This window comes from Arvicanthis niloticus, chromosome X, assembly GCF_011762505.2.
Source record: "Arvicanthis niloticus isolate mArvNil1 chromosome X, mArvNil1.pat.X, whole genome shotgun sequence".
NCBI lineage: Eukaryota > Metazoa > Chordata > Mammalia > Rodentia > Muridae > Arvicanthis > Arvicanthis niloticus.
The window spans coordinates 111,167,903-111,178,059 of record NC_047679.1 but is presented as its reverse complement, the minus strand read 5'-3'; the positions used below and the strand labels follow the sequence as shown (position 1 = coordinate 111,178,059).

Genomic DNA, 10,157 nt, shown 5'->3' with positions numbered 1-10,157 from the left:
TTTCAGAGACCTCGAGAATTGATGAAAGAATGTATGTTTTTGGTTTTGTGTCATGATTTTAGCTGTGTCATTGATTTTCCTTACCTTGGCAGCAAAATGTTATTGCCTATTCTGTTTCAGGTATTAGTAAGAATATGAGATCGATCAAAGAAACATACATGTAAGAACCCTAACATGAAGGTTGAGTGTATTGTAAATTCTCCATTTATCCACTAGAAAGTCATTGCTTGTAACTGATACCAGGCATTGTCTTCCAATGTCAAAGATCTTATCCATGATAGATCAAGGGCCTATTTGGTATGAAGACTCAAAACTGTACTATAGTAACACTGAGTGTTTCTTTTTTGATTATTATGAAGGAAGCCTCAGGCAGAGGCAGCACTGTATTCAGCAGAAGTTGGCCCTCATATCCATGGGTTCTGAATCTGTGACTTCAGCAACTAACCACAGGACAAAAGCATTTTTTTAAAAAACTTATATCTACAGGTTGGAGAGATGAATCAGCAGTTAAAAGCACATACTGCTCTTCCAGAGGATCTGAGTTCAGCTTTGAGCATTCATGCCAGTAAGCTCACAAATATACAGAACGCTAGCCCGCAAGGGTGGGGTCTGACAACCTCTTCTGCCTTTCATGGGAACTCTCACTCATGTGCACATTTCCATACACAGTCTCATGCAGATGAATAAATAAAACATTGTATCTGTACTTCACATGTAAAGGCATTTTTCCCATTTCAGGAAGTCTATTTGCAGTTATATTAGTTTGAATTCATCCAAGCAAACAATGCCAGACAAACAAACAGTAACAACAACAATAACAACAAAAGCCTCACAGGTCTTTTCTAATTGAGAGCTCCTTCCTTTCCTTGGTAGTGCACTCATATAATTATTTCATGGAATAATAGCATTCCACACAGCTAACAGGGCAATAACTACATATTCATTGCTTTCAAACTCACATAGTGCGTTGATGAGTCCCATCCTTATAAATCCCTCCCCTGATTACTCCCTCTGCTTCTCCTCAGAAAAGGGGAAGCTTCTTTTAAGTACCACCTCACCCTGGACATCCAGTCCTAGCAGGACTAAGCACATACTCTCCTATTGAGGCCCAACCAGGCAGTTTAGTTATGGGAAGAGGATCCAATTGCACGCAGCCCCGACTCAAAGTGTTAGGGAAACCACACGAAGGCCAAGCTACACATCTGTTCCAGATATGTAGGGTGTTCAGGGCATGCAAGAGATCTTTGCAGGGAGAAGTGGTTTACTATTAAGTCGAGACTAGCAGGCTAACTCTCATGTTTTTAGAATAGATTAAAAACTTATGAATGAATGGATGGATTGATAAATAAACATAAAAGCAGTAAGTCAATGAGCTGACGATGTGGCTCAATGCCTAAAGGTGCTTGCTGTCAAGCCTGATATCCCGAGTTTGACCCCTGGGACACACAAAGTGGAAGGAAAGAACCAATGTCCTTAAGCTGTCCTCTCACTTCTGCACATGTGCTGTGGGACTTGTGTGCCCACAAACATACACTCATTAGATAGATAGATAGATAGATAGATAGATAGATAGATAGATAGATAGATAGATAGATAACAATGGTAAGGTAAATTGTTCACATGCAATGTGCTATCCCATCCCAGACTCCATCCATCATCTCCAGATCTAATCCCCTCACTTTCCTCCATCGAGCCTACCTTCTTTATCTGAGCATAAAAGAAGCATCATGGAGCCATTTCCCCAGTAATCTGGAGGATGTATTGGCTTATATGCAAATGTTAAATCATTTTATTTAAGAGACTTAAACCTTTGCATATTTAGTTATGCAAGCTGGATCCTGGAATTGCTCCCTCAGAGAGACTGAGGGATGACTGACTGTATACAACTATACAGATGTAACCTAACATCTTGCTCCATTAAGGCCAGACCTTTAGGGCTGCAAATATAGCTTAGTTAGTAGAATGTTTGTCTAATGTACATTTGGCCATGGATTCTAGCCCCAGTAATGTCTAAGTCTGGTGTGGTGGCACATGCCTATAAACTGAGCACTCAGTAGGGCAAGGCAGGAGGACCAGAAGTTCAAAGCCATGTTTTGGTACATAGTGATTTTAAGGCCAGCCTAATGAGCTACATGAAAAGTTGTTGTTTTAGTGTTCTTTTCTATACCCAGCAACTTGAGCTGCATAAAATGCAATGAACAACACTACATGGTTGACCTGCCCTAGATGAAACTCTTCCCTTGCTTGGAAAGCACAGTCCTGACCATTAATTATGTTTCAGATCATTGTGTTTGGGTGCAGAAGCTATTTGATCAGAGGTAGCCAGGATTTTCAATTACTCTCAGCTGAATTCTGAGTAAGGACAATTTTGCCTTCAAGGTAAAAGAGGAAATGTTCACATGATTCATTTTCACAAATAAATAGTTAGCTGTCTCAGAAAAGTAAGAGACCCACAGTCAAAGGAAGTCAAATAGTCCATAGAAGCTCCAGCTTCCCTTCATTTTCCCTTGACCTATCTTACTATTTTTTTTCTTTAAAGGGTATTTTCTATGTGACAGTGTTCCAGGAATAGATGAAGCAAGCCTGTGATGCAGGGCATTGCATCCTAATTTCATTTAAACTGCGCTTCACTATTTTCTTCCTGCATTTAGTTAGGACCCCATTGTTCATTACTCTTTCATCACTCTGTGATTAGAACAATTTGTCTGTGTCCCTTGAATATTGGCCAGATAATGAAATCATAATCTGAGCATCAATGGAGTGTTTTATTTTTAGTGTTCACAGGCTAATTCATTTTACAATGTTACTTGATTATTTTATAACATGACAGGACAGGCAAACTGCCGAGACACCTGGTCAAGGCAGACAAATATTTACTGAGCACCCACAACATGAGAGGTACTCTCTTAGGTCCTGGAAAAACAGACAAGAGTCCCTATTATTGGGTCACTTATGCATTGCAGAAAGAAGCCAACAACAGATAAGTGAAATAATCTGTGTGTGTGTGTGTGTGTGTGTGTGTGGATAACAGGTGCTGTGTAACAGATCAATAAGAGATGAAAAGCCTTCTTTAGCTTAAGGTATGTGTTCTTTCAAATATGATTTTAAAATTTTCTATCCAGTGGATGAAGACAGAGTGGAAACTCTGTTTGGGATGTAATATATGAAATAATAAAACAAAAATAAAGACTAATGTAATGGATGAGGGGGTTACTACCTTTCACTGAAATCTCTACCCTCATAAGTATAAATGACACCAGTAGCAGAACTTAAGGCCTTCCCAATTAAATTCCTTAAGGAAATGCCGTAAGGAATTAATGACCTTCAACCAAAAATGATGCAGAAAATGAAGACTACCAACAAGCATAGCACAAGACACAGTCCACCACAGAATCCTACTGCTAGATCCTGCATCAGACCAGTGCACATTCCAGCACAGTTTCCTAGAGCCAGTGCTAGGGGGACAGTGTTGAATCACCTTTCATTATCCTGTGTGCTTGCGGGCCTCCACTCTACCCCATTACTCTGGTGCTCCAGCTGCCCAGAGAGCAGTCTTGCTAACATACAGCCTTTATAGTACTCAAAGTGTACTGTATCTTTAAATTATGCCTGTATCTTTAAGTGATGTCTTGTTTTGTTTGAGTTTGTAGTAATTACTGAGTTTGGGCTTTCTATCCAAATCACCAGTCCTGGGATCACTGTGCAATATAGAAAAAATTTTATTTCCATTTTTAGTTTCTTTCTTTCTTTCTTTCTTTCTTTCTTTCTTTCTTTCTTTTTTTTTTTGGTTTTTTTTTTTTTGGGGGGGGGTTGGTTTTTTGAGACAGGGTTTCTCTGTGTCTTGGTTGTCCTGGAACTCACTCTGTAGACCAGGCTGGCCTTGAACTCAGAAATCCACCTGTCTCTGCTTCCCAAGTGCTGGGACTAAAGGCATGCGCCACCACCGCCCAGCACCATTTTTAGTTTCTTATTGTATTTAGCTAGTGGTAATAAATATCCCATCAAGTCAGGGTATCTCCTTAGCAATGGATTATCCACTGGATAAATATGACTATTTAAGAAGGCCTCAGGGAGTCCTTTTAACTAGGATGTCAAGGAGGTGATAAAGTCAATTTTCATGTAGATATCCAAAGAAAAGAGCAGTGTGTGCAGGAAGAATAAGCTATTCAACAGTACTGAGACAGTATACACTTAGCTGTGTTTAAGAATCAGCAAAGGAGCTCCATGTCTTAAATGGAGTTAGTTAAGGGAATAGACTTTCAATGCATAGATAGGGAGCAGTACTACTGTTTAGGTTCTCAGGGGCCACTCTCAGAGGAGGGGGTAGCCCATCAAGGGCAGCTACAGAAAAGACTGCTACATGTCTTCTTTGTCCCCCAACCACCCAGATCACCAATTGGCCTGGGAAGTGGGACTTCTTGTGATGCAATCTTTGCAGAAAATGGAAGAAGGAGCTAAGTGACAACATTATGTTTCTGAATAAGCTAATTTCATAACAGTGAATATTACATAATATATGTAGGGGGTCTATGGGAAAGGGGTGGGCATGAAAGTTAAAGGGAGGAGAGCAACAGTGCCAACCAACCAGAGCTCCCCAGGGTCTAAAAAACCATCCTGGGAGCCCAAAGGGAGGCACCCATGACTTCAGCTGTCTATGTAGGGGAGGATGGCCTTGTCGGGCATGGGTGGGAGAGGAGATCCTTGGTCCCATGAAGGCTGAACACTGAGCTGGGAGGAATTTGAGGGTGGGGAGGGGGGAGTAGGGTGTAGGTGGGGGCACACCCTTGTGGAGGCAGGAGGGGGGATAGAATAGGGGGTTCCTGGGTGGTAGGGGGAATGGGATGAGGGGATAAAATTGGAAATGTAAACATAATATCCAATAAAAAATATGGAAAAAAAAGAAAGTTAAAGGGATCCAAGATTTGAAAGAGGAGAAAGAAATTGGTCTATAAAATAGCAATAGATGGAATAAGTATGATCACGGTGCTTTATATGCATTTATGGAAGTGCCAATCCACACTGTTTTGATTGTTAGAATTTTACATTGTAGTTTGAAATTATACATGATATGACCAACTTGCTTAGCAGGATTTTTTTCTGTGGCTATTTGCGGTCTTTTATAGTTTCATATAAACATTAGAATGATTTCTATTTCTGTGATAAGTGCCATTAAAATTCTGCTAGAGATTGTGTTGAATTCATATATTGCTTTGGGTACATTGGAGGTTTTAACAATATTAATTTTGCCAATATGTGAGCAAAGGATAGCCTTCTGTTTTGTCTCCAGTTTCTTACATCATGCTCTATAGTTTTCAGTATATAGATATTTCAGTATTTTGATTCTTGGGCATTTTATTTATTTTTAATAAGCATGATTGTTTCATTGATTTCTTTTTCAGATAGGCAGGTATTTTTGTAAAACATATACGTGACTTTTATGTGTTGCCTTTATATCATTTTGGTTTGGTGATTTTATTAATAAGTCTAACATGATTTTCAGTATGAAGAGTCTAGGTTTTGTTCATCCAGCTTATCCAATTCCTGGATATACAATTGTTCATAGTGATCCCTTGTAGTCTATTTTAATATGTCTTCTTTTGTTTCTGCTTTTATTGTAATCCTCCCTTCTTCTCTGTCATTAATCTAAGATTTGTCCTTCATTTATTTTTGCTTTGATCCTCATTATTTCTTCTAATTCTGTGTTAACTTTCTTTGCTCCTTTGTATCCTAGTTCTGTGAGGTACAAAGTTCTGTCCCTGTGATGTTTTTTCTTTTAATTATTTCTTTTAATTTTTGAAATTATAATTGCCATTTATCACTATATTTTTTTTTCTTTTTGTATTTTGAGACAAGGCATGCAGGAACTCAGGCTGGCTTTAAATGTGCTATAGAGTTGAGAATGACCTTGAACACCTGTTCCTCCTGCTTTCCCTTCCTGTTGCTAGATTTACAAGCAGGCATGACCATGCCCAGATCAATCATTATAACTTTCCTTGTTTTAAAGATGCATTTTGTTATTCATTATATATATATATATATATATATATATATATATATATATATATATGTGTGTGTGTGTGTGTGTGTGTGTGTGTGTGTGTGTATACACACTCTATTTGTAGCTATATACACATGAGTGTAGGTGCCGACAAACCAGAAGAATCAAATCTCCTGAAGCTGGAGTTAAAAGTGCTAGTAACTAAAGTTCCATCTTCTGCAAGATCATGTACACATAGTATTATTTTAGTAATATCCCACAAATGTTTAGTTTCTGCATATTTGTACCTTTTTGTTCATATCTTTCTGTGGATTCAATTTTTGTTTCATCTTTTCCTTTTTTCAAGCCTGAAAACTTTCATTCTGTCTTTACATTCTGTAGTATACACAAGGGACCACTATAATCTTTAGATTTATGTTACAATATTTATTCAGTTTTAAAGGATATTTTCCCTGGAAAACTTTAGAATTTCTTGCACAGAGATAGATTTTCTTTACAAGTTAAAAATTAATCCATTATCAAGCTCCACGGAAGACAGCGGGGCTGAGAGTAGTGAAAATTATGACAGCCTGGCTCAAGAAATTTTATAAGGTAAGAATATTAGTATATTTTGGCCAAAAATGTGGCTGATTTTGCCATTGTCCTTAGAATCTGCCTGAGGCTAAATTGAAGTGTTATGTATTAATGGTGTTGGTAGAGGAGATTTCACGACAGCCTAAGATTAACTATGTCTTATGGTTACTAATGATCACTCTTATGCAGATCTATAATAAAAAGAGGAATTCTGAGTTAGAAAAAATATATACAAAATATACAGTTTGAGGAGAAAAGGAGCACCAGAAAGTTTAATGGAGCTCAGTGCTCAAGGAGATTAAAGCGTAACTTAAGTAAAAGAATTAAGTAAAAGCTGGAGCAGTTAAGGAAACCATAAAAAATAGAAAGCTGATACAAATGTAATCAAACAAGGGGGGGCATGTTCTAGAGAACTTGGCAGTTTCAGCCACATGATTCTGGCTTTAGAGTCCCTCTAGGGCTAAGGAAACACACTGAGGCCAGGCATCTGTCAGGGGTCTCCCTAAATGGAGGTCCACAGAGGCCATTGTACAAAGTTGTGAAGATGAAGCCTGGATTGCCTTGGAGAGCCCAAGATATTGGAGGTGCCAGGCTGTGGGATACCTGCCAAGGAGAACTACAGACCAGGGGTAAAACTAGCCCAAGAGAAAAATGTGTCTTGCAGTCAACAAAGCTGAAAGGAGGTGGAGAGCTAGTTATGGAGTTTTAATCTACCTGGAAAGACCAAAAACCTGATTTAAAATATAATTAGCCAAATTTTTATTTAAGCTGCAGCTGACCACAGTCTCCCTGGTAGAATTTTGGACTGTGGCGCAGCTTAAAGTGTGTGTGTGGGGGGGAGGAGGGGTGCTTTTACAGGCAGGTTACAATTACTTCATTCCTGTGGAATTTACAGCTATGTAAGGAACCACAAGGAACCACTAGGAACCACTAGGAACCACCTCACTCCTTGCTACATGAGAAACTGCCTCTCTCACCCTGAATATAGCAAATAGTGAAATTCACAGAAATCAGATCAAGTGATTAATCGTCTCACAACAGTTTACAATTCTGGGAATAAGGAGCAAATAGTCAGAATTGCTAGTAGCTTATCTTTTATGAATTTAGAATGGGCGCCTAGCACAAAATGGAGTTTTCTTTAGCTATCACAGTCTGAAGAGTGCTTTGAGATCAGACATGAAGATGCAGAATTTGGAGTTTTCCCTGCTAATTTTTGAACTTGCTTTGGTCCAGTATTTCCTCACTACATTCTCTTTTAGAAAAATGTGTATCCTGTGCTATTTGTATGTTGGAAATATTTGATATGCTTTTTGATTTTGATTTTACTGGGGTTACAATCTCTTAAGATTGCATGAGTCTCAGAAGAGACTTTGAAATTTGGACTTTTAAACAGTGCTGAGACTGCGATAGACTATGGGGACTTTTGAAGTAGAACTAAATGTCTTTTGCGTTATGATATGGCTACAAGCCTATGGGGGCCAGGGAAGGGAATATGTGGTAGCTTGAATAATAATGGCCACATAGTGTCATATATTTGAATGCTTAGTAACCAGGAGTAGAGTAGCACCATTTGAAAGAATTAAGAAGTGTAGCTTTGTTGGAGGAGGACTGTCACAAGGGATGGGTTTTGAGGTTTCTAAAGCACATACCAAGCCCAGTCTTCCCCTTCTGTTTATGGATCAGGATGTATCTCTCAGCTACTGCTCCAGTACCTGCTTGCATCTGCTATGCTCCCAGCCATGAACATAATGTAGTAAACCTCTGAAACTGTAAGCAAGTCCCCAGTTAAATGCTGTCTTTCATTAGCATTGGTCATGGTATATTTTCACAGAAATAGAACAAGTGACTAAGACAAATATTATTTTTTTTTAAAAAAATGCCAAGATAAGAAACAATTTATCATAGAGAGAAAAAAATTTCTCATCCAAAATATAGAAATCTGTACAACTTTGCTATAATTAATATACATGAGAACTGTATGAATTTATACCAGTTCATAATTTACAAAATAAAAGATGACTAACAAAGTTCACAAAATAGATGGCAGTTTGTGGGAAAGATTCTTTATCCAAATGAGCACAAGGAAAGTTACAAACCAGATCTCCACTTTCTAAAAATAAGAAGTTCACTCCACTCAGTCTTAGAAAACTACAGGCTAGCAAATGTACAGAGAGCTGGCTGGTGCCAACAACCACAGTTGAGACAGTGTCATTTTTTAAGGGTCTTGTAAAAGCCTGTTGCCATGGCAGATTCTGGTCACTTGCTACCCTCAAAGCCAAAAACACTTACGAGGTCTGACCATTTCCCCCAGGTCATGCGTACTAAGTTTGTCTTTATGTACATTTATACATTTAAGTGCTAGGTAAAAGTCTCTGTGTAAAATTTCCAGTACTACCATGCTTAAAACATCGAGCTTTCCTATTGAGCTGCCAAAAAGTTACTGATAACTTCAAGTGTAATAGTGCAAATTCTCCTGCAAGATTGACTGCAAAAGAGGGTGCTTTGAAATACAGACTTTCCTTAAAGAGACTGGTGTAACAAACTGGGTTTAAGGTCTGGGAGAAACTGAAACCACCCTGCAACTTCACTCCCTAGCAAATAAAGTGATACTTGGACTCTCAGGCTATTTAAATCACTGAAAGGTACTGTCCAAACTATGGCACTGTCACTTAAAAAAATTACCATTCTATCTTGTGCCAGATCTTCACAGCTGTGACATGGTTTAAATTCCATAATCCATCCCCAAGACGATCCCACCCAAAGCAAAAAAATCAAATTTATTCATCCATTGTAAGATGATCCATCAGTAGACAGTCATTATATTGTACTTTTTGGAAGGGCTTGTTCTTCCCAAGCGAAGTTCCTCCTTACAGCTGATTCTGCTGTCTACCATTTTCCCGTTGGTGTTGTTTTGAGTGCTACCTCCTGCTTCATACAGCACACAGATGGAGCCATCCTCTCCAATCCTGTAAAACACAACCCAGAGTGTGAGTTCACTTGGGAGAAACCTGAACAACTCTTCACTCTCAGTCCAAGCCGCTGAGCTGCCTGTCCAATCATCCATCTTATGGTTGAGCCCCTTGGTGCCGAGGAACTTGGAGATGAAGGACACCGCAGCAGCGGTGATCTTGCCTATCATGGCGGCGGCGGCTGGGGAGGCCGGGGCTTGGCCCTGAAGGCGAAGAGGCCACCCCGGGCTCTCTCCCAGACCTGACGGCCGAGAGGAAGTGAGGGTGCAAGGGCGCGGGATGCGGCTGGCTACTGGTTCTAGGGGATATTTTTCTCTTTCCTTTAGAGTAAAAAAAGTTATTTTCAAGCCAGGAGGCGGCAAGAGAGACAGGGCAGACAGAGCAAACAGTGGCTGCCTGGTCACATCGCTCGGACCTCCCCAGCCGCCTTCAGCTCCAGCTCCGTAGCCTCTGAGGAGCCTGAGAGTTGAATTTCCAGCTCCAAGGGGCGAAGACTAAGACAAATATTATTAAAAAAATTAAATTACATTTATTTATTTTGGATATGTGCATGTGCCACAGAATAGGTTGTGGTGGTCAAAGGACAACTTTACAGGAGTTGCTACTCACCTTCCGTT

The 10,157-nt window shown here is 39.5% G+C and overlaps 1 pseudogene; it reads right to left on the bottom strand.

Moving 5' to 3' along the window:
* Window positions 1-9,374: 9,374 nt before the first annotated feature.
* LOC117695130 (protein BTG1 pseudogene) lies at window positions 9,375-9,713 on the bottom strand (annotated as a pseudogene).
* Window positions 9,714-10,157: the final 444 nt, after the last annotated feature.